General features: G+C 39.4%; 1 protein-coding gene across 4 annotated transcripts in view; it reads left to right on the top strand.

Annotated features, from left to right (window-relative positions):
* The window catches only part of LOC126298485 (uncharacterized), a 55,688-nt gene that overhangs the window by 6,718 nt on the left and 23,319 nt on the right, over positions 1-25,651 (top strand). For 2 of the 4 annotated variants that reach the window (XM_049989821.1, XM_049989819.1), the window contains exon 2: positions 14,794-14,913. The exons of the other annotated variants lie outside the window; for them this stretch is intronic. The gene's annotated coding sequence lies outside the window, so the exon portion shown is untranslated. The remainder of the gene's footprint in view (positions 1-14,793; positions 14,914-25,651) is intronic. 4 annotated transcript variants of the gene reach the window in all.

Raw genomic sequence — 25,651 nt, 5'->3', positions numbered from 1 at the left:
CGTTTTCAACCTAAAAGTGGAAGCTCCCCGTTTCATGGAATGTAGAAGTAAATAGTACTAATCAACAGAAAAAAAATCAATTTTATGGATTGGCATTTTTGAAAACAAAAAATTTCCATAAATTATAAAAAAATTAAGAACACAATAGTAAAAAAAACTTTGACAAATAAATCCAAATGGAGGATTTCTTTATTATCATAAAGCAATTATCTTTCAACTAAAAAAAAACCAACAAAATATCTAGAACTGTTCCAGAGATGCAGCAATGTAAAATTTTTTTGAAATATAGTATCCTCAAAATGGTATGTACAGTGTCATCTTTGGGAAGCTGTATCTCATAGCAGAATTTTTTGTGGAGAAAACAAAAAAAAGATAAGTGTTTCTTACTTAGTCCTTCATTTTAACATATGCTAAATTCAATAACATCTGAGACTGTGGAGGTAAGATTTTTTTCCAAGCCTACTTGCATTGATGTTGACCATATGCCTGATGAATTCTTTAACACCATGATGGGAACGCTGTGGTTAGAGTGGATGTGCCACAATTATTCATATTTACTGTCGTCCTGTGCTGTCTGTCTTTTTATTATTTTACTGATTTTGCATTGCACAACTCTTTATTATGTGTATTGCTGATTTTCAGAACAGTTTCTTTTCCTTTTTTTTCTTTTTAAAGCAGTGTGAAAGGCAAAAGTTTCAGTGTTGCTAACACTGTCAGTCCCGTCAATTGATGAGATGCAAAATTTTGGATGACTGCCAATCCCATCCTTTCATGGGGTACAGTTTCTCCAGTTATGATTATGAAATTATGTATACTGATCAGCTCAATCGATCTGCACTGTGTCGAATGGGAAATGTGCAACAAGAAAAAAAAGGTAGAGGTTGAGCTGTCTGATGAAGAGGTTGGAGCACAGAGCACTGAAGTGGTAGAGAAACTTGCATTTCATTATTTCCCTATGAGTTTGGTAAATGCATGCAGTCTCCCCATTAAAGTAAAAAATAAAATGATGTGTCTGTCTAAATTCATAAAGTGTACATTATGCAGTAATTATCAATGTGCGTAGATGCTAGTAGGCAGTTCTTCTATGAGCCAACTGAGCAGGCTATCTTCAGGAAAAATTACACTACCAGGTAAAATAAGAACCCAGATGGTGTGCAAAGTATGCTAAGCTGAAGGAGAAAAGCAAACAGTAAAAGCTGTAAGAAAAAGACAGCCATACTATTGCAACAAGTGCAAAACCATCATGTTCAGAATGTATCACACAAAAAAATTACACTGTTTAAAAATTATGTGTGATACAAGAGTTTGAACTTAAATAGTGGCAATTATTTATTCACAACAGATACGAAAAAGTTACATGTTTATACCTGTTACTGTCCTTCAAAGTAGCCACCAGCATTGTGTAGAACCTGTTGCCAGTGATGTGGAAGGCGTAGTATGCCGTTAGCAGAGCCTGTTGATGGTAATGGAACGGTCTACTGCCTGTTGAATCTCTGGAACAGTTCAGAAGCGAATGCCACAAAGTGATTCCTTTCATCTTCGGAATCAAATCAAAGTCGCGAGGACTTAAGTCCGGGGAGTATAGTGGATGGTACAGTACTTCTCAGTCCCATCGACCGAACGGAGCAGCCACAGCTTGCGCTGTATGTGCCCATTCATTGTCATGCAAAATGATGAGTGGGTTGTGCAGAAAGTGTCACCAGCTTCTTTTGCAAAGCTGGTTGCAGCTGATGCTCCAAAAACAAACAGTAATACTGTGCATTGACAGTCTGCCGTGGAGGAACGTAATGCGTTAGCATAACACCATCACACTTGTGCATGAGAATCACCATAACTTTAGACCACTCCATTCACACCATCAACAGAACAGGCTCTGCTATACTACACCTTCAACATCAGTGGCAATGGGTTCTACACAATGCTGGTGACTACTTTGAGGGACAGTAACAGGTGCAAACATGTAAGTCTTTTGTTGCCAATTTAAGTTCCAACACTTGTAATCTACAATTGGGGTTATAGGTGGTTAGTTTTAAGAAGTTGAAAGTAGAATTGTTAGGACTAGAATGGTTATTTAAAATATTGGCTGTGCTGAACTTTTATGTTTTTTGCAAAACCTAACATTCCTTAAAATATAAGGGAAAAGATCAAACATACAAAGTATCTGTAAATATGTAATACAGGAGAAGAGGTTTTAGGCTTTCACAAAAGGTTTTATCACTGTTAAATGTTGAGTAGCTTTCTTAGTAAAAAGTGTTAAATATCCATAAAAATGGTTGGCTTTGTAAGAAATGTCGAGGTTTGCAAGGCCAGCAGTAAGTGTTAAATGCAACTCATTGCAGACTTTTGAATGTGAAAACCTTTAAAGTTTTATGTCACTGTTGGAACCAAGAAAGTAACTGCTTCTATGGCTCGTGAATACAGTGTATATGCCATCACAGTTGTGAGTTTCAGGCATCTTATTTACTCCATTTATAATCGGACCATACAGAAAAGTCATATCTTAAAGCGCTTTGTCCACCATTGTCAGTCTTCTCTAAACCTATGCAGAAAGTTTTCGTTTTGAGTTGGTATCACGAATAACCACATCATACAAGTTATGATGGTGATGGTGTTAAACAATGTTTTAAATACAACTTTCATAGTACATTCTTACAGATGTACACTTAGCCTATTTGTACTGTTAATGAAGTGTAATATTTTAAGTCAGCATTTGATTAATTTGTTTGATAAAGCTGTAGTGTAAGTCGGTCTTCCTGAAATTGTCCTTAGTCTCATCTTGGCCAACACGGAGAATCCATTATCATTAGAAATATATCTGTGAATACCATTTAGTGTTTAGGAAATGTGTCACAGTTTCTTCCATTTTAAAGCAAGATTTGATGCCTTCTCATTACTCCATATTTACATTTGCAACAACTTTCTTACCCAGCCCCATCCCTCACCACTGCTACCAAGTTCTCGTAACTTGCGACATGCACGACGTGTATCAACATTGGCTCTTCATTTATGGGGATGACTGTGATATTTCATGCATTGTGGTTGCTGTGCACAGTTTGTTAGATCAGTATTGCAATAATGTTCCTACGAACTCAAACTAAATCACTAGACAGTTCTGCTGGAGGGACATCTGCAACTGAGACTTCTGGTAGAGATTTAAGATCTGTTTCAGTTGTAAGGTACTTTTTATTTTTCAGCTTTTAAAGCACAATCAGTTTTGGGCCCTTACATGCCCATCATCAGGTGTGATACTGAAAATAACAAGAAAGCTAATAATTTTTTACACAAAGTTTTATATATGGGGAAAATAACAGATCCATATAACACATTAGAAAACAGCTGTTGGGAGAGGTGCAGAAAAACCTAAGTCAATGGCAAAGCAACACCAGAGAATACTAAGTACGACTGCCTGGGTAAAGAAATATGCATTGAAAACCAGGACACTTACACTTTGTGTTGTCCCCTGAACAAGTATAGAACTCAGTGTGCCACCAACAAGTGCAGAGCATGGAGTAGTGTACATGGAGAGGGAAGCAAACTGGTAAACCAGAGTGGCAAAAGTACTCCCATCTGTTAACAGGATGAACAATGCGGGGACCACCTAGTCTGGCCGTTCACAATTTGAAGTATTGATTTTCATTCAAGACGGAAAAAGAATCATTACAAGAAAGTTACATGAAAAGCATACAGAGTATATTATGAGCAGTAAAGGAACATATTGAACAGGGTGGTACAGAACTGTAGGTAGGGTTGATAGAAGAGATAGAGAAGATCCAACGGAGAGCAGCGCGCTTCGTTACAGGATTATTTAGTAATTGCGAAAGCGTTACGGAGATGATAGATAAACTCCAGTGGAAGACTCTGCAGGAGAGACGCTCAGTAGCTCGGTACAAGCTTTTGTTAAAGTTTCGAGAACATACCTTCACCGAAGAGTCAAGCAGTATATTGCTCCCTCCTTCGTATATCTCGCGAAGAGACCATGAGGATAAAATCAGAGAGATTAGAGCCCACACAGAGGCATACCGACAATCCTTCTTTCCACGTACAATACGAGACTGGAATGGAAGGGAGAACCGATAGAGGTACTCAGGGTACCCTCCGCCACACACAGTCAGGTGGCTTGCGGAGTATGGATGTAGATGTAGAAGCCGGCGACATAAAGTTTGTGTAAAAACCTTAAAACACATTTTAAAACAATTCCATTTTCCATGAGTGGCATGCTAGTTTAATGGTGACATGGAATAATGTGACACGTCATGACTTAAAAGAACATACACATGTGCTGTTCCTATTGAAAAGCATCTCACAAAAAAAAGGTAGCAAAACCTAAAAGTCCACTGTCAAAAACTCCTATACCAATTAATAGCTAGCAACAATAGCACTAAAGGGACATATTAAAAATAGGAACAATTCAAAAACTGTTAACTAAAAGCCAGTGGCTCAGTGAGTCGTAGGAAAGGTAAGACAGATGAAAAGCAAATTTTAATTTAGTGAGGATACAGACAACAATGCGCAATAATGCACTGTTGTCATAGGATAGGAAATGAAAAATATGAACACTTTTTATTAAGAGGTCATTTTACAGGTATGTTTGGCTAATGTGTTTGTTAGCAGTTACTGCAATCAAAATGGACAATATGTTTCTCTGTAAAGTGTTAGAAATTTTTCAACATTCTGCATATTTCACATAATTGAATTTCTAGTGTAAAATATACATGTTGGCAACACTGTTTCAAGCTCTCTCCTGTTTGTAACAAATTGGCAAGAACTTGCTCATGACTCCTTCTGCATAGAGTTTTTTTGTTTGGTTTTATCTTTTCTTTTAGATACAATGTCAGTGAGAAAATATAGTAGTGAATGGGTGAGGTGTGTGGGCTATGAAAAAGACATAAAAAGATGGTGTCAATAAAATTCTTCTGGGCTGTTGACCACATTGTCAATATATAACATCGTCTGATGTTTTGGCCGCAATTGCAACGTTGGACAATTTTATATATTGACCATGCGGTCAACAGCCTGGTAGAATGTTATTGGCACTGACAACAGCCTCATAGAAAATGGCGTTTAATAAAAGTTAAATATACTTCACGATTGTTGGAAGTCTGTCAGAGGTATTGCAGAAATATCTTTTTCTTTGAGTAACTGTGTTACCGTCACATTCATTGCACAGGAATTGCTGTATTCGCTGCAACAAGAAATTTAGTGATAACCTGCCTGAATGATTACCATCACCAGAATGTGATACTGGAGAAGACAGTGCAGATGTTTATATTTCTGTGTGTGATGTTGTTGTCACATTGAATGTTAGCATTTTTATTGTAGCCCCAAATATCCCTCTTTAAATGCCCAGGCAAGATAAGAAGCACAAGAACACAAGTGGAAAGTACAAATAAAAGTGGAAGAACTTGAAACAAGTTTAACACAAGTATCATCTTCAAAACTTTTTGAAGTGTATAATATAGATGCAGATTCTCTGGATTTGATGTGTGGATTGGGATTGATGACCTCGGATGTTAAGGCCCATAGTGCTTAGAGCCATTTTTGATGTGTGGATTCATACTCTAAACACTGTCTTGGCATCTACCTGTACTTAGAAGGTACAATTACTGACACTGATACCAGATAGCTACTCCAAGCAGCAGATACAGCAATACATACCTGCTTCCTCACATTATTTAATTTCAAAAGCTCATAAAATAATGAGAAAAGTATTTAGGCATGCCCAGGTTCCTACTGTATGCATCCATTGCAAGATGATACTCTTAATGTTGCTCTGGAATACTACCTAAGTGATGACAAAGATTGAAGCAGGCAAAGTCCTAATCAGACTCTTATCTCTGTTTGTGAAAATGGTGAAAAAGTTAAAAAGACAAAAAGATACATGATAAGATCAGTAAGAGAAGCATATCTCCTAATGAAAAAGGGAACCCAAATTTAAAAATTAGTCTCAGAAAATTCTACTCCTTATAGTGAAAATGGATAAAATGGAGGCCAGTGAAGGAAGTATGGACATGTTTGAAACTTTTTCCATGAGTAGTGTCACAGGGAAGAAGTACACTGAGACAGACCTGGTGCTATGGACCTATGTCAAGAGCCCCAAGATAAATGTTGGTTGCAGGAGTGTGCAGTGTGTCCTGGTGCTGAAGGGATGACGAGTGAAGCATTACACCTTCAGGATACTACTGTGATGTAACCTATGCATTGTGTGTGTGTGGCGGGGGGGGGGGGGGGGGGGGAGGAGAGTTGGTGAAGAAGACAGTGGAGCCAGGGAAGTATGTTGCAGAGGATAGGCATTGGGTCATAAAGGAGTAGTTCATCATCATATCTGCAGGTTTCAGAGACAGGCAATAGCAGAAGTAAAATCAGCCACCTCTCAGAAAACACACACAATAGTTCTTCATTTTCAGTTTGCTGAAAATTGGTCTTTTGCTTTGCAGAATGAAGTTCAGAGTCACCACTGGCATGCATCACACATGTCAATATTCACACGTGTTGCTCACTTCCTTCGAACATCACACTGTTTTGCTGTCAGTGTCTATCTCATTCATGACATTGCACATGCATGCAGTGCGGTCAGCATGATAATTGATGACATAGCATCTAAAAACCATACATTTTCTTAATGTCTGTAGGTGGCTAATGGTGCAGCATCACATTTTCAAAACTTCTTGAGTTTTATGAAATTGGAAAACACTGTACAAGAATTAAGGCCAAAATTTTGATGTTTTCAGCAACCAGCCGTGGAAAAACTGCATGTGATAGGGTAGGTGATCTCTGTAAACATTTTGCAACACGACTAAATTTCCAACATGAAGCTGTTGATGCTATTAGAAATGCTATTAGACCTGTACAGACCATATCAAAATTACTACAAAACTCTTCTAAATGATTGTAAATCAGGGGAATTCAGTTTAAAAAGAGACATGAATAGTCTGCTATGAAGTCAGTGGCAGGAATTCAATCGTGTCATTGCCGGGTTGCATTCCGGTGTGGAATATATGTTGCAAGAACAGTTCTCCATGAAATGCAGCCTGTTACTGTGTGTGAAATGCAGCAACTTCAGTATACTTTAGAAGACTTTGTTGTGAGCAGCTATAAATTATGTGCATGACAATGATTTGGGGAGGGGGGACAAATAATTAGTCTCTCTCATGAGGTGCAAGACGTAACCATCACCTTATGGTCTGGCGAATTCTTTCACCTGGCCATCGTCAACAGATCATTGTGCAGACCCTTTTTCCAAAGTGCTGCTCTTGTTGCAGCATCCTTGTCCTTTTGCAAACTCATCTTGGCCATACAAATTCAGTGAGGAGCCATTGGAAAAAGAGAAAAAAGTTATCTCTTTTGAACAGTGAAATGTTGACTCTTACAGTGTAGGCGATTTTAATTCATGGAATGTCATAAAGAAGTAAAATCATGACAGAAGACAAAAATTTGTGATACTATCAGAAACAGAAAAATATGTATACAATGCTATTTTCTGTACTTAATTTTTTTATAAAATGTTTGAACAAAATGAACAGTTGTTTTCCCACTTTTTATAAGGCTGTTAAGTAATTATTTTGACTAAGATATGCCAGTTTCGCATTACATTTGCTCAACATCAGCAGTCAGTTTAAATTTTTAAATGTCAATGATTTTTTTTTTACCTTGAGAGTAACTAGGTCTGACATAAAAATTTCTCAAGTTTTGCCTCACAAAATATTGCCCTTCTTGATTGATTGTACCTTCCATAAGTACAATGACCAACTGACATACCATGCAATTTGCAGACTATTTAGGATGGGGGTTGTAGAGAAAATAATTAAGAATAAAAAAATTCAGGTTCTCTCATCTTTACATAGAAATATTTTAATAGTTCATGAATTTCAAGCTTTAATGGCATAGCTGACAGTTAGCGGTCTTTCCACTGTATCATTATTCATGAAGTTATCCTCCTGTGACTATTCATGTTTTCAAAACATAATTTTGAAATTGTTAAAAATTACATATTTTTGTAGTTTATTTTTCCAAATTACAGATGGAAAAGAGGCTGAGAAGTGTGTATGTGTTAGTCATCTCTGAGAGTATTGTGAATAATGTTTACATTTAAAAAATAACTTCATAACTCTATGGCATGTAACTTTTAATCCGTTTTTTATTTTCCCTTTCATTACATGTTCACAAATAATCCCATTTACAGACGTCTAAAGGTTTCAACATATTATCAGAAAATCAAAGTATTTTAGTTTTTCAGAGGAGTCTTCTGGACTTTTGACACACATTTTTTTTTCTGAAACCTTTGAAATAATAATGTGACATATTCACTCTTGACCTGTATGATTCGAGATGATATTGTTCAGATGTGTAATTTAGTGTCTATATAGTCTCTAGCTCTTATCAGTTTCACCAGTCAATTATTCTTGTCAATTGCATGTGAACAGATCAGAATGTTAAAAGTGTTAAAGGCTTCCATGATAGACATATCAGTTCGAATAAAATCCTTTTGGGCATTTCATTGTTTTTAAACCAATAGAGGTTATAGTCTCAAAATGGTATGGCCCAGTACTACCAACAGGATTTTATTTGAATGAGATTGTCGTTGTTATCAGTTTCGTGCATATATGTTCCCAGGCAGATAAACAGTAGTGAAATTCACACAAGAAAAGCAAAACAGTAGAAGCTTAAAATTACATACCAATAACATTAATAGTTTACTCTTCAAAAGTAAAAACTCAGTGAACAGCTGCGTGCTGATTTGCCTCAGTCAGCCTTATTTATGTGCCTACTGATGACCTAGTGCCTCAAGTATTCAGTGAGTTGCTACCTTTACCCATTAAATTATGTATGTTGCACCGAAGACTTTTGAACATCATCATTACATGTGTTCTAAAAATAATTTCATCCCAATGTATAATAGTGTAGTTCCTTATTTCAGTTACCACAACTCATAAAAGACTGAAAGTAATAACTTAAATATATGGGTACAGCCAATGGGCATATTTTATGACCCAGCAAAAGCTTTTGACTGTGCAGGCCAGTCTTCTTCACAGAGCTGCACAAGAGCTGACTGTCATTAATGTTACAGTGCCAAGCCAGCAGCTGACTCCCCATGACTAGGGAATGAAGTGGAGATGGAAAGGGTTAGAAAGTGGAGCATGTCATACAGCAACTTGCCTGCCTACTGTATCACAAGTAGGTGTATTCATTTCCAGTGCCACAAGAGATCTAAAGTTGCCATGCTCACCAAGCTGCCTCCTGATAGGGCTAATGCAAAGCATGGTATACAAAAGACATCATAGCCTTTTTAATTGGGAGAATGTCGTAGAGTTGGTTTCACTTTTTATTTATACAATAAGCAACTTTGTTGCTTCTGCTCACCTCCCCCCACTCCCTTGAACTTTCCTCTCGTTTTATACATCAGCGACTTACTACTAACATTACGAGACAACTTTACAACTGCGTATTGTTAATGGAAGGAGAATAATGCGAGCAACATTTACAACATCTTGAATAATGAGAATATCGGCAACCTGTTTCATATTTACATGACTCACCTTTGCCAATAACAGTATTATGAAAATGATAGATTGCTACTCACCATAAAGATGACACATTGAGTTGCAGACAGGTGCGCCCCCACCCCCCACACACACACACTTTTTCTATAAAAGCAACCACACATCATGCACATTTGAATGCTATAATCATCCATGAGAGTAAGTCCATGCACCAGTCTTGAAGGGAACATGAGTATTTAATAATAAGCTGCTGAATAGCTTTCAAAGCAGATTCTTTGTAAAACAGTTGCCATGCTGCTTGCCTCCATTGTAATTAGGCTGAGCACTCAGAAAAGAACGTGTTGAAGTCACCTCATCGTGCAGCTTTACAATCTGATAATAGACTCCTATGCTGTCCTCATTTTCCTCTTTTGATGATCTGACACTCTGATAGACAGCACTCTCTAATTGTGACTTTATAGTGACACCTTTTTATTTATAATTTCTGTGACCCAGTCCATGTGATGGAATGGGACATTTGCATAATATTTTAACCTGTATCTTGCTTCAAAATTAAATTTCAATTGAAACAGCAACTCTTCTTCTATGGACATAAAATGGTGTAGGCCTAAATATAATTTTAACAAAGTAAAATTATAGAAATGTTAATTGGTATTTTGTAAATAAGTAAAAATAGTTGTGTGATGGAATGGGACTCCTGTCTGATATAAAATACACCAGCCTGTGAAACATCACTGATGTCTAAGCCAAGGAATGAAAAACCTTTGTCAGTGGTCAGTGTCCACCATATCAAAAATCTGAAAAATATAAGACCTAGGTACCCATGAAGTATTATCAGCTTTTAATTTAAATTTGCGGGTCAACTGAAGCATTTAGTGCAACTTCGCAACTCGTAACCAAACTGTCACCTGTCACCGTAAGGTAGATCTCTGGCTACACGGTGCTTCAATATGTCACTTCATTTAAGATACACTGAGGTGACCAAAAGTCATGGGATACCTTCTGATATTGTGTCGGACTTCGTTTTTCCCAGCATAGTGCATCATCTTGATGTCACAAGGGCTCAACGAGTTGTTGGAAGTCCCATGCAGAAATATGAAGCCATGCTGACTCTATATCCATCCATAACTGCGCAAATGTTGCTGGCGCAGGATGCCGTGCACGAACTGACCTCTCAATAATGTACCATAAGTGTTAGATGGGATTTACTTCGGGTGATCTGGGTGTCCAAATTGTGTGCACAAATTGTTCAGAATGTTCGTCAAACCAGTTGTGAACAGTTGTGGCCTGGTGACATGACATAGTTGTTTGGGAACATAAAATCAGTCATTGGCTGCAAATTGTTTCCAAGTAGCTGAGCATAATGATTTCCAGCCAATGACTGGTTCACTTGAATCAGAGGACCCACTCCATTCCATGTAAACACAGACCATCATCATCATTGAGCCACCACCAGCTTACCAGTGCCTTGTTGACAGCTCGGGTCCTTGGCTTTGTGGGGTCTGCACCACACTCAAGCCCTACCATCAGCTCTTACCAACTGAGTTTGGGACTCATCTGACCCATCATCCAGGATCCAACCAGTATGGTCACTAGCCATAAGAGACTCTGTAGGCGATGGCGTGCTGTTAGCAGAGCCACTCTTGGGTCGTCTTCCGTAATAGCTGTTAACGCCACGCATCGCTGCACTGTTCTAATGGATATGTTTGTCATACATCCCACATTGATTTCTACATTTATTTCATGCACTGTTGCTTGTCTGTCAGCCCTGAAAACTCTACATGAACGCTGCTCTCGGCCGTTAGTTAAAGGCTATCGGCCACTGCGTGGCCCCTGGTGAGAGGTGATGCCTGAAATTTGGTATTCTCATCACACTCTTGACACTGTGGATCTTGGAATATTGAATTCCCCAACAATTTCTGAAATGCAACGTCCCATACGTCTAGCTCCAACTACCATTCCATGTTGATGGTCTGTTAATTCCTTTCATGTGGCTGTAGTCACATTGGAAACCTTTCCACATGAATCACCTGAGTACAAATGAAAGCTCCACCAATGCAATGGCCTTTTATACCCTGTGTATGTGATACTACTGCCATTTGTATATGTGCATATTGCTATCCCATGACTGTTGTCATCTCAGTGTATTGTATTCACATTCACTGAGCTCACAAACTCACAACGAAACTTTTTACCTTGTGATATATCCTTACAGTATGCTACAAATCAGTTCACAACACCCTATATTCCAAAAACTAATATGAACACAAAAAAAGTTCTGTTTCCTGTTTGCACACATGATATCACATGCAGCATCATCATTACATTGCGGGATGAAGCTGATATCTGATATGAGTAGGATCTGGTGATCCAATGTGTTGTCCCCTCTGCTTTTTTCTGAAGGAGATCATGTCTTGTGTATTGTCATCTACTGTTAGAACTTAATTGACTTTCTGGCTTTCAGCTTAACATCAACAGAGGAACCCACATAAATATCCGTCAATTGCCAATTGACTTCATTATTTAGTGTGTGCTCAGGAATGTTTGTTTCATTTTCATCTGAAATAAACTGTGTGCGGAGTGTGTGAGGTATAACATAGATATCATGAATTGCATCCAGTAGAGACCTAACCTGTTCAACTTGACCCCTAGAACAAAAGTCACCATTATTTATTTCATCTTTTTTCCCATCAACACTGCTTTTCCAGTAAACTTACTGTCATGCTGTATTATGTGAAGACTATATAGACTTTATCACTTTAGTCACACTAGGCCTATTGCTAATTGAATAAATATTAATGAAAACACACACTGCAATAAATATCAAATGTTAGTTAAGATAAAAAACTAAATCTGGATTTCCAGGGTGTCTTCAAACTACTCTCTTAATCTGTGACTAAATGCGACAAGTTATAAAAAAATGAATTTCAATGTTTATTATTTGCAAATTATATGATTTTCCTGGAACTTCTTAACTTGTGAAACATACTTGCATTGAAAATACCATTAGAATTTTTTGTATTATTTAAGCTGCTTGTTCTACTGTGACAGAATGAGACAGTAAGAAATACAGTGTTTTATTTCATTAAAAGGCATGTTTACATTAAGGCATAACAATTAATTTAAATATATTAGTAACAGAAGTACTAAATAATTTATTTTATAAAAATAGAGAAAATTAATTTCAACTTACCACAGAAAATGCTTTTCTAAACCATTTTTCAAGAGCTCCCTTTCTTACTAGCAGATACCTAAGTATTACATATGCAGTTGCAAAGGAATTACTTTGATCCAATATGTATTTTATATTGTATAGGCAACTTGAACTTTGCTGCAACAATTTTACTTATATGGATTATTAAAATTAGTTTGCTTTTCCTTTTGGTGAGATGGCTCTTAATCCCTTTTTAAAGGTAGGTTTTCCCCATAATACTGTGATTAGCTTTGCCAATCTGGTAATTACTTCACTTCCAGTTGATTAAAATCTGTCATCTTTTTATGATGGTGTATGTTCTCACTTGAGAATATAAAGTTTGGATGCTATTTATTTGTGACATTATGGTAGCCTGGTAAATGGTGACATTATTTCTGCCACAATATCATGAAAAGATATTGAAGATCAGATTAGATTTACTTTTATTCCAGTCGATTCATAGTGAGGAGGTTCTACAGGATGTAGATGATGTCAGAAAAACAATAATACATGACAATTATTTACAACTCAAACAAATAAGCTAATGTACCATTTCACAGGTACCAGGTGGAATGATCATCATTTTTTTTAATGAACTCTATATGAAAGAACCATTTTACAAACCTTAATGCACTGAATTTTTTTAAAAAAAGTTTTTATTTTTATTTGTAGGGTAATAAACATGTAATAGAACTGCTATAATACTTACTTACAATGAAGCACATTACTGCACTGAAATGGTGCAGAAGTTAGATTATACACACACACACACACCAGTTGGTTCTACTGAGAAATTTATGAATGGAGTAGAAGAAGTTGGCCACCAATAAATCCTTTAGGCTTCTGTTAAACTGAGTTTCATTGGTTGTTAAGCTTTTTATGGCAGCTGGCAAGTTATTGAAAATGTGTGTTCCTGAATAATGCACACATTTTTGTACCAGAGTAATTTGTGACAAGTTTCATTAAGGAATAAATATATTGGGAAACAGTAGTTAGTATCCCTAATTCCCTAAACAGGCTTCTGCAGGATGTTCTTGAGGTCCCACCACATATAACTCTTACAGCACATTTTTGTGCCCGGAAAACATTAGCTTGACTTGATGAATAACCCCAAAAATAATCCCATGTGACATTATGGAATGAAAGTAAGCCTAGTATGCCAGCTTTTTCATTTTTATATCCCCCGTGTCTGACACAATTCACATTGCAAATAGAGATTTATTAAGACACTTCAACAGTTCTGTGGTGTGCTCTTCCCAGTTGAATTTATTATCAAGCTGTAATCCCAAGAATTCAACACTGTCCCCTTCTTCTATCTGCTTGTCATCGTATGTTAAGCATATGCTCGTGGGACACCCCTTAAAAGTTCTGAACTGCGTGTAATGTGTTTTTTCAAAGTTTAGTGACAAAGACTTGGCTAGGAACCAGTGATTAATGTCCACAAAACTACACTTGATTTGCTATCTATTGCAATGTTTGTATCATCGGCAAACAAAACGAACTTGGCGTCTGGTAATGTTGCTGATGAAAGGTCATTGATATACACAAGAAAAATTGGGGGCCCTAAAATGGAACCTTGTGGGACCCCCACATGTAATTAGTTCCCAGTTGGATGATGCCTGATAGCTTAAATTATAATTCACTGCAAACTTTTTGTAAAAATACTAAATAATTCTCCATACTTAGTCTTTATGCTGTAGTGGCAATAGGCTCCTTAATGGCTTTACTCTTTTTTTTTATTGTTACTAGTTGACTGTTTTGTGAAAATTATTGATCACAGATCATGGGATTGTAGTTCTATTATGCCAGTTTTGTTTATTTTTGCCACCATGCAGGTGTGCTAGTGTGTGCAACAGTTGTTACACTGAAAGTCATCATACATGATATCTTTCTCTCACGTTCTTGATTAATGTAATAGATTTTTGATTCACCAATTGTGTAACCTACATTGGTTTTTAAGTATGCAGTTATCATTGTCATTTCTGCTGTTTATTGTCTATTTTGTGTGTGTGTGTGTGTGTGTGTGTGTGTGTGTGTGTGTGTGTGTGTGTGTTTCTTGCCACACAAAATTACAGTATTTTTTAAATTTATTTCCATTGGCAGTACCAGAGACTGGAACTTCGGCAGATAAATCCTGTGATTTGAAGTTCTTGAGTGAACTTAAATTCGAGACCGGTAAAGATGATATAAAAAAAAGAATATGAAGGATTTCCTATCTGCTGCGTAAGTAATTTTAAACTGTGTGAAGAGGCAATATTCTTTCTTTCATAATCCTTGGTACGTTTTCATTAGGTCTTTATTTTGTACCCTACTGAAATGTGGCTTTTTCCTAGACAGTTTTATGTTGTACTTCTCTCTTTTTTTCCCTCCTCCAGTTTAATTAATGAATTAATTTATTTTAGGTTGTTGATAATGCCTTAAGAAGTTGTAGTTCCTACTGCAACGTTAGTAACTGCAACAACATCAAATATTTTTTCAGTGTGAATCATAGATCTATGTGAAGCGCTAGGCTAAAGTTTAGGTCAGGGCCAGCATCAGTCGCAGTGGTGTTTCTCTAATGCTAATAGGTTGGCAATGCCCCTTTTTTGTGTAGCCAGTGGGGCTATACTTATATGTAAACAGTGATAGAGAAGAGAAGAGTCAGTGAATTTTTATCATTGAAATTGAAACAATTCCCTTGAAGAGGGATAGCTGTACATATTACTTGCATATACCATCAATTAACTCTGTTTTCAAGTTCACTAACAACTGTAATTAACCTCAAAATGCTTTAGGAAACTAGTAATTTTTACTACAGGTTTTTGTGTTGCTTTAATGGAGATCATGTTTTGTGTATATGCTTTAATTCTTATAGGGAATTTACAACTTTTTAGCTCAACACATCAAAATATAATCAGTGGGCTTCATTAAAAATTATTGGTTCACTGTTTCGTAATACATTGCGCCAACCAAAATGCAACCACACTGTGAATGCTGTCTTCGAACACAGGACGAGTTGATTGACATTCGTAAGTAGCTGGAAATCATCCTGACTACAGTCAAATGATTGACAGCTGGTATGAATCTGTGTGTTGGAAGAGCTCCCGAGAGTCGTGTATCTGTGATACCGGTACCAGAGGTACCTCAAGTACTTTTTTTTCATGTGTATCTTGTCTCCTCTGCAGAAAGTACAGGATCTGTCATTACTTGACTGTGAATAGCATGTCAATGGTAGATCTAGGCATCCTGTACAGGGTGGATGGTAACCAGGGAGAACTCGAGGTGTTGTACCGATCCCCCTAACCAACAAGTTTGAGGTACTGTCTTTCACAGAAACTGAGCCACAGGGACTCACTTAACTTGTTTTTGGGAAACCTGATTTGTTCTGGTGTCAAGAGGAGGCAAACACAAGAGGGTAGTGGTCCATTAATTGTCAGTAGTTCAAACATATTGTGAATAATGGTACTCATTAGGGAAATGACAACAAGGGACAGGAAAGGACACCATGTGCACTCAGTGCCTATGCCTGGAGGTCTCATTTAACATGTTGAAGAGGCTATTCCACCAGCTATTCAGGGAACAAGATGCAGCCAACTGCAGATTGTGACACGTGTTCGAACAAATGATGCCTGTTGTCTGGACTCTGAGGTCATACTTTGGTCATTCTGGCGACTAGTAGAGGTGGTTGAGGAGACCAGTCATGTGCATGGAGTTCCAACTAAGGTCACAATTTGTAGCATTGGCCCCAGAACTGATTGTGGCCCTTTGGTTCTGAGTGGAGTGGAAGGACTGAACAAGAGGCTTTGAAGGTTTTGTGAAAGCTAAGCTGTGACTTCTTGGACTTGCACCATAGGATTGAGAACTGCAGCATCCCCCTAAATGGCTCAGGTGCGCACTACACAACAGAGGCTGCTACACAGGTAGCTGACTATGTTGGGGTGCACACAAGGTTTTTTGATTAGGTGACTTTCCATCCAGTCTACATAATGATAGCTGTAGGAAACCCAGACGTATCAGTGTAAGATCGAAATGCCTCCCACAGATGAGAGTATTCCTATTATAATGGTTAACTGCCAAAGCATTCGCAACAAACTGCCAGAGTGTGAAATGCTCATGCAAATACTTGTGCAAAGCAGTGAATACTAGCTACAGGGAGCTGGTTGAAAACTGAAATTGATAGCAGTGGGATTTTTGGGGAAAATTTAAGTGTATATTGAAAGGATAGGTGAGTGGGAATTAGAGGTGGTGTATTTGTCGCAGTTGACAAGAAACTCAAATCCACTAAGATAGAAATTGAAGCTGCATCTGAAATTGTTTGGGCAAGATTCAGTATCAGGGGTGGGCATAAAATGATAGTTGGATCCTTCTCTCGCCCACCAGACTCATCTCCTGATGTAACTGAAAACTTCAGAGGAAACTTCAGTTCACTTCTACGTCAGTTCCCCAATCATACTGTAATCATCAATGGAGACTTTAGTCATCCAACAATTAATTGGGAAAATTACTGTTTTGTTAATGGTGGACATGATAAAAATACGCTATGAAGCATTACTAAATGTCTTATGTGAAAACTATCTAGAACAGATAGATAGGAGCCCTACTCATGGTGGAACTATATTGGATCTAAAGGCAGCAAATAAACCTGACCTCTTTGCGGGTGTCCATATTGAAACTGGTATCAGTAAGCATGACACAGTTGTGGCAGAAATGATTACCAACGTACAAAGGAGAGTTTAAACATCTGTGCAGTCACTGTAAACTAACAGAGATTACTGCATAATAGGTGAAAATAAAGCGTAGGGCTATAGATATAGAATTGCTCTATGAAACACATTTGGCTGTCAAGAGAGCAATGCACGGTGCCTTTGATGACCATCATAGCAGAATATTGTCAAATGATATTTCACAGAACCCAGAAAAATTCTGGACTGCTTGTGGCACCAAAGTTAATCACCAGTCCCCAGTGTATAGACAGGATCTGAAATTGAAGGTAGCAAAGCAAAAGATGGAATGTTTAACTTGATGTTCAAATGTTCCTTTACAAAGGAAAACTCAGGACAAATGCCCCAATTTAAACCTCGTATCTCTTAAAAGATGAACGAAATAGGTAATACTGTCGGTGTTGAGAAACAGGTGAAATTGTTAAAATTGAACAAAGCTCCATTGCCAGATGGAATGCCCCTACTGCAGGTCCGGGGGTAAAAATAGGCCAGAGGTATTCCTGCCTGTCGTAAGAGGTAACTAAAAAGAGTTTCACACGTTTCAGCCTTTATGTGATGGTCCCCTGTACAGTTTGACCTCCATTCTTCAAAAATTTCCCAAAGAGCGAGCCGTTTGGGGAAGGACGCTTTGCATGGTGCGTCATGCATTGAGATCTTTAGCCCCCTTTCTCGTTGTTGCATTTCAGGCCCGTTCATTCTCCATCTCTTGGGCAAGGACACTTTCCTGGGTGCATTTTCCGCCATGCACTGTGCAGTGTCGCTTGCTGCCAGGTGGCCTAGCTGCCTGTGGGGAGAGCCCCTGGTTAGAGTGGGTGGCATCAGGACGATTGACATGCAATGAAGCGTAGTCCATCATCTCTTGCTGGTGGTGAAAAACCAGCAGTCTCTAAGCGTTCATGAGCTCAATTCAATGCACAGAAGTACGACCCCAAATCGTTCCCCTCCCTGGCCACACCATGGGAGGAATGGTGGGCTAAGGATGGCTGTGGATCTTATTTGCCCCGGTACCTTGTATGTTAGAGAGCTGATGGAGAATCTTTCATGGTGATGAAACCTCAGTTTTTTTGTTGAGCATTTAGAGGACAAGTATGGGGAGGTGGAGGGATTGTCCAAAATGAGATCTGGGTCAGTCTTCAGCAAAACAGCATCCTCTGCCCAGTCACTTGTGACAAGCTGAGGGATGTTTCTGTAATCATCACACCGTATAAGAGCTTAAATATTGTCCAGGGTATCATATTTCACAGGGACCTTCTTTTGCAGTCTGACGATGAGCTTCGCACCAGTTTAGTGAAGCAAAGTGTACATTTCATCTGGCATGTCCACAGGTTGCCACCGGTGCCTTCATCTTGGCCTTCGAGGGTGATACATTGCACGAGAAGGTCAAGTTGATGGTCTACCGCTGTGATGTAAAGCCCTATATCCCTTGCCCGATGCGGTTCTTTAAGTGCTGGAACTTTGGCCATATGTCTTCCTTCTGTACTTCCAGCGTCACATGTCGAGATTGTGGATGCCCATCACATCCCAATACTCCATGTGCCCCACCTCCCATCTGTGTCAACTGCAGAGAGCACCATTCGCCTTGCTCTGCAGACTGCAGGATTCTCTAGAAAGAAAGGAAAATCATTGAGTACAAGACCCTGGACCAAGTGACCTACACTGAGCTAAGAGAAAATTTGAACGCCTGCATCCTTTACGAATGAAATTGTTTTAATTCTGGCACCATCAGCTCTGCCTTCCCCAGTCACCTCTCAGAGCCGGAAGGCTACACCTGCCCCCTTGATGGTGGGGGGGGGGGGGGGGTGGCATTTCCCTCCCTGTTGCTAGCGCTCCACCTACTTTGCTTCGGGAGCAACAGCCCCAGACCCAAACCGGTGTTCCTGGTGTTGTTATAAATGGCATGTTGTCTACCAGTGCAAACGCGATTGCCGAGCACTCCTCGATGGAGAATTACCCCCCAGCCTTTCACACTCTCAATATGCAGCTGGAAGGGAAAGTCCTCTCATTTACTACATGCCACAGTGAATCCTATAACACACCATTTACTGAGTGAAAGCTCCTCAGTGCCCTTGCACATTACCCCAACACAGCTCCTGGGCCTGATCAGATCCACAGCCAGATGATTAAACATGTTTCATCTGATTACAAGCGACATCTCCTCCTCGTCTTAACCAGATCTGGTGTGATGGCATCTTTCCATCGCAGTGGTGGGAGAGCACCATCATTCCGTTGCTCAAACCCAGTAAAAACCTTCTTGATGTGGATAGCTATCGGCACATCAGCCTCACCAATGTTATTTGTAAGCTGCAGGAACGTATGGTGTGTCAGCGGTTGGGTCGGGTCCTGGAGTCACGTAGCCTACGGGCTCCATGTCAGGAAGGCTTCCACCAGGGTCACTCTACCACTGATAATCTTGTGTCCCTCGAGTCTGCCATCCAAACAGCCTTTTCCAGATGCCAACACCTGGGTGCCGTCTTTTTTGACTTATGTAAAGCATACGGCATGACCTGGGAACATCATATCCTTGCCACATTGTATGAGTTGGATCTCTGGGGCCCCCTCCTGATTTTTATTGAACACTTCCTGTCACTCGGTATTTTCTGTGTCCATGTTGGTGTGCCTCCCTTAGTTCCATCCATATCCAGGATAATGGAGTCCTGTAGGGCTCTGTATTGAGTGTGTGTCTCTTTTTATTGGCCATTAACGGTGTAGCAGCAGCTGTCGGGGCCCTCAGTGTCACCTTCTCTGTATGCAGATGACTTCTGCATTTCGTACTGCTGCTCCAATACTGGTGTTGCTGAGCGTCGCCTACAGGGAGCCATCCACAAGGTGCAGTCATGGGCTCTAGCCCACAGCTTCCAGTTTCCTGCCGCAGAGTCATGTGTCATGCACTTCTGTCAGTGTTGTGCCGTTCATCCGTAGCCAGAACTTTACCTTCATGATGATCCACTCACTGTAGTGGGGACATATCAATTGTTAGGACTGGTTTTCGATGCTCGATTGACTTGACTTCCTCATCTTCATCAGCTTTACCAGAAGTTCTGGTAGCACCTCAATGCCCTCCGTTGCCTGAGCAACACCAGTGGGGTGCAGATCGCTATACGCTGCTGCAGCTCGACAGAGCCCTTGTCCAATCCCGAATTGACTATAGTAGTGTAGTTTATGGTTCAGCAGCGCCCTCAGCATTGCATATACTCAACCCTGTGCACCACTGCGGGGTTCGACTAGCGACAGGAGCTATTGGGACGAGTCGGGTGACCAGTGTACTGGTGGAGGCGGGGGGTCCCTCCACTACAGATCAGATGTGCACAACTGCTCGCCAGTTACGCAGCACACATTCGTAGTTCTCCTGAGCATCCAAATTACTGTCTCCATCTCTCGCATAGGCAGCCTAGATCGGGGCTAACGATTGCTGTTCGCGTGCAGTCCCTTCTCTCCGAACGAGACTCCTTCCCTTCACCATTTCTACCTGCAGTCCGTTCACACATGCCTCCATGGTGTACGCCTCACCGCAGCTTCATCTGGACCTTTCACGTGACCCTAAACCCTGTGGCTATCCGCTGTCACTTCCTCTCTATTCTTGACTTGTTCCGGAGTGCTGAAGTGGTTTACACCGATGGCTGACGGTCGCATTGGCTTTGCCTACGTTCACAGCAGCAGTATTGAACAGAATTCCTTACACGATGGCTGCAGTGTATTCACTGCAGAGGTGGTGGCCATTTCTCGTGCACTTCAGTATCTCCGTGCATGCTCTGGGGAGTCTTTTCTGTTTTGTACTGACTCCTTGAGCAGCCTGAAAACTATCGACAAATACTACCCTCGTTATCCTTTGGTAGTGTCCATCCAGGAGTCCATCTATGCCCTGGAACGGTTCAGTTGTTCAGTGGTGTTCGTCTGGACCTCTGGTCACACCGGAATCCCAGCAAATGAACTTGCTGACAGGCTGGCCAAACAGGCTACACGGAAACCACTTCTGGAGATGGGCATCTCTGCAACTGACATGCGTTCTGCCTTATGCTGCAGGTTTTTTCAGCTTTGGGAGACGGAATGTCATAACAGCACACACAACAAACTCCATGTCATTAAGTAGACTATGAATGTGTGGAAGTCTTCCATGCAGGCCTCTCGCAGGGAATCGGTTGTCCTCTGCCGGCTTTGCATTGGCCACACTTGGGCGACCCATGGTTACCTCTTGCACCGTGAAGACTCACCTCAGTGTCGGTGCGGCGCCTGGTTGACGGTGGCCCATATGCTTCTGCTCTGTCCTCCTTTGGCTGCGCTGCGACTTCATCTTAGGTTGCTTAACTCGTTATCATTGATTTTTATCAAACAATGCTTCATTGACTGATGTGGTTTTACGTTTAATCCATGAGGGTGGGTTTTATCATTCAATCTGAGTTTTAGTGCATGTCCTTTGTCCCTCTGTGTTCTCCACCCTAGTGCTTTTAGGGTGGAGGTATTAATGTGTTGCAGGGTGGCTGGCTTTTCCTTTTTATTTTTGTGGTCGGCCAGCCACTGTAATCTGTTTTCTTGTTTTACTCTCTTCTAACTGTTTCTTGCATCTCTCTGTTGTTTTCTTGTCCTCTTTTGTTCCTTTTAGTGTTCGTTGCCTTGCCTTCATTCTTGTGATTTTTCCTTTCTTTCCATTTTGTGTTATATGTCTCATCCATTTTATTCTCACACTTGTGGTATTGTTTTATTAGGAACAAGGGACTGATGACCTCGTAGTTTGGTCCCTTTCCCCCTCTTTTAAACAAACTAACCAACCAACCATCCCCAGAGTCAGAGTCTCCTTCTCCCTCCAGTCGAACATCACTTAGCCCTAAAACAATTATATTATGTCCCTCCATTTCTGTCTTCACATTTTCTAATATTTATTTCTTATTCACCTTAATAATATTTCGTGCAGCAGTTCTCAATAAAGGTCTCTCTCTTTTCCTATTCCTGTTTTAATGTTGTGCTTAGTTCTCCTGTGTAAGTTCCCACTTGAAGACCAGTTTGTGGACTTATTCCGGAATATTTCTTCTCAGGAACAACCGTACTTCAGAGCACAGTCCAGTGGAGCTAGGGATACCATATGGGTCTTTAACATGGTGATTTCCCCTTTCCTTCTGTAACTTACGCTGTTAGTCTTGTTGGGCCCATCTACCTGTGGTTGTGGTTTCCCACTCTGAGGCCAAGAGAGTACCTTGCCTTCTATTTGCTCATCCATCCTCCAAGGAGGCTGTTGGCACTTGGTCGAATGGGTCTCCATATCCCAGGGGACATTTGGTCCTTACGTCATTAGTCGTGTATGAGATTAATGTTACTTTTTCTCTGTCACATGGAGGTGACATCAGGATTTTCCTTTCATTGAGTCTTAAGACCAAATGGATCTCACAAGACTCTCCAGTACAGTGTATAAATACAATTATTTTAACAGTGTAAAAATATAAATAGAATTTTGATGTTAACATTGATGAAAGTCAGTTGTGCTTTGAATATGTGCATTACAATGGAATTTAATTATTACTTGTTTCAATAAATCCTCAGTGCAGGAAGTTTCACAACAAGAGGGATTGTTTCTGGATTCTCTATCACCTTTTCTTTCTAGTGAGATAAATTTTTTTGAAAAGGAAATTACTTTTTTAATACGAAATTTAGTAAATTGCATGTTTCATGAATTTCAGTGTTGCTTCCATTATGCGGTAATTTCAAAAATTATTTACAAGTTGTGGTCAATAACAAACTAGACTGAGAATCATTGTGATTTAAATTGCTCCACAATTGCTTAGTATTGTTTTATTCCATATTTTCAATAGTTTTGGCGGCGGCGGTAGTGAAGGAGGAGGAGGAGAATTACTTAACATTTTTTGGTGGTAGTTTACTGGTTTCTACTCACTTCTTTAATTTCTCAAGTTCCTGGCTTGGAGTGGTGGACTCCCATTTTACACACAGAAGCAAATCAATGCACATATCACCAGGATTCATTGTAAAACAGTTAAAACATTGCTGCCATTGATTTTCAAATTTGGCTTTGGTCAGCTTAAACAAATGCAATGAACAGTTTGTGCAAAGCTTTCTTGTAGTTAATTCTTCGTGCAGAATTTACTGTAATTTTTTTCTGGTGTGCCTTTGGCACAGCTGTTTCATATGCTTTTGATTGCTGCCTCTACAATACTGTATTTGCACTTTCTTGACACTTTCTTGACATTTTCATATACGATTGGTTTTGGGATGTCCTTCACACAGATAAACTTCAAGAAAAATATGGTGTGTTGGAATTCAGCTACCAGTCTGTTTGTTGTTGAAATGTGTAGGGGACTTCTTATAAACCTGTAGCGATTTTTTGGGTGCCTGTGCTGATAAACTGTCAAAAATACATCATTTTATGATGACTTATTATACCAGAGTAACCATTTGAATGAAACATACTCAACATGACCACCTGAAAAGGCAATGTGAACAAAACTAGTTCATTGTCCAAATTGGCACTTGAATTATGTTATCGCGTAACATGTACAACAAACAGAAACAAAATTTCAACAATATCAATGTCCTCTCTGTCCCTTCAATTTCCTTTCCTTGGCCTCATAGTCGACCTAACAATGCATTTAGATTCAGTCACTTTTCCCATTAGAATAATCAGTCCTAGGGCACATATAAATTAGCAGGTTAATTTATTTTGTGTGTTTTCATTCATTGATATTGTTCTGGATATTTTGAGTAACTTCCATGTAAGAGTAAGGTACTCTTTGCATAAAAGAAACAATGTAGAATGAGGTACAGTCGTGGACAAAACGAGTGAGACCCTTCATCTTTTCATTATGCTGATCCGCACAGTTTTAAAGTCTGCTACACAGTATAACAGGCAAGGCGACGAAGTGCTACCAACATACTAGGTACATCCGTGAAATTGACGAACTATCCGAACTTTGTCAGACTGTTTTCAGTCATATGTAAGACTATACAAGGGTTGGAACTTAAATAGTGGCAACTATTTATTCACAACCGATACAAAAAAGTGACATGTTTGTACCTGTTACTGTCCTTGAAAGTAATCACCAGCGTTGTGTAGAACCCGTTGCCATTACTCACTAATAACAGTATTTTGATATTTTGATAAACATTCCGAATGATAGTCACATAAAGGTAGAAAATCCATGTTTTAGAGTCCTGAAAGCTCTATGCAACAGAAACTGCAGATCATTTTGCCATTTTCATTGCGAAATTGCCGGCTCATTCATGTCTGGGGTAATAATAGACGGCTGTTTGCCTGGGTTGTTTTCTAGCTTAGTGAAAGGTGTTTGCTACTGCAAGGGAGATCTGGTTTGTTTTCGGTTCTAATCTCGATGGAGGCAGATAGACTATCAGTAAAGCAATTTTAAGAAATTCTCGCGCCCCCAATACGTTTTATTGCTACATTTATTCTGTACTGGTGCCCTGTGGATGTCGATATGAAACTCTTGTAGAATTTTATACTTGTTACTGCCTTCCTTTTTCTGATTCTGTCAATAATTGAATTGACTTACGTGTGGCACTGAATGATTCTTAACTGAATTTCGTTATGAATCTTCACGGATTGTAAAATTTGCACACTTTTGTGGTAGGCCAGCAACAGTAATCCACTATGACTGGTCTGAAAGTTGACAAAATGTTTCGCGGCCGAATGCGCATAATATTTTGCTAATTCGTAACGATCTGGGGTACTTTGTCTTACTAGAACAGTTGTGTTATCTTGATAAGCAGAAATTCATTTTTATTAGTACAGTTCATACTAATTAGCGTTTCTTCTTTCATTTATATCTTACATTTACATGTTGCTTTTAATACACTATTCAGCATTAATATATTCTTACACATGATTGAAAACAGTGTGACAAAGTTCGGGTAGTTTCTCAATTTCACGCCTGTGCATAGTATGTTGGTAGCACTTTGTCGCCTTGCCTACTATGCTGTGTAGCAGACTTTAAAGCTGTGCGGATCAGGATAACGAAAAGGCGAGGGGTCTTGCTTGTTTTGTCCACGACTGTACATACACAGCCTGTTTTTATTCTGTTTTATTTATTGACTCATAGCCTGCTCTCGTACAGATAATATATTAATGTTACAGAATGTTACTATTAAATTGTGTTGTGACTGCATTGTGTTGATGTTAGATGTGGGTGTCTGCTGAAAAACAGTTTATCAGAAATGTGTGTTGTTAGTTGTGGGATCCTACATTGCCAGCATAACTGTCACAGTGGCTTTGGATGACTAAGCTTAACAAGTTTATGCAAGAAGAC

Source organism: Schistocerca gregaria, chromosome X, assembly GCF_023897955.1.
Source record: "Schistocerca gregaria isolate iqSchGreg1 chromosome X, iqSchGreg1.2, whole genome shotgun sequence".
NCBI classification, from domain to species: domain Eukaryota; kingdom Metazoa; phylum Arthropoda; class Insecta; order Orthoptera; family Acrididae; genus Schistocerca; species Schistocerca gregaria.
This window is presented reverse-complemented; position numbering and strand designations above follow the sequence as displayed.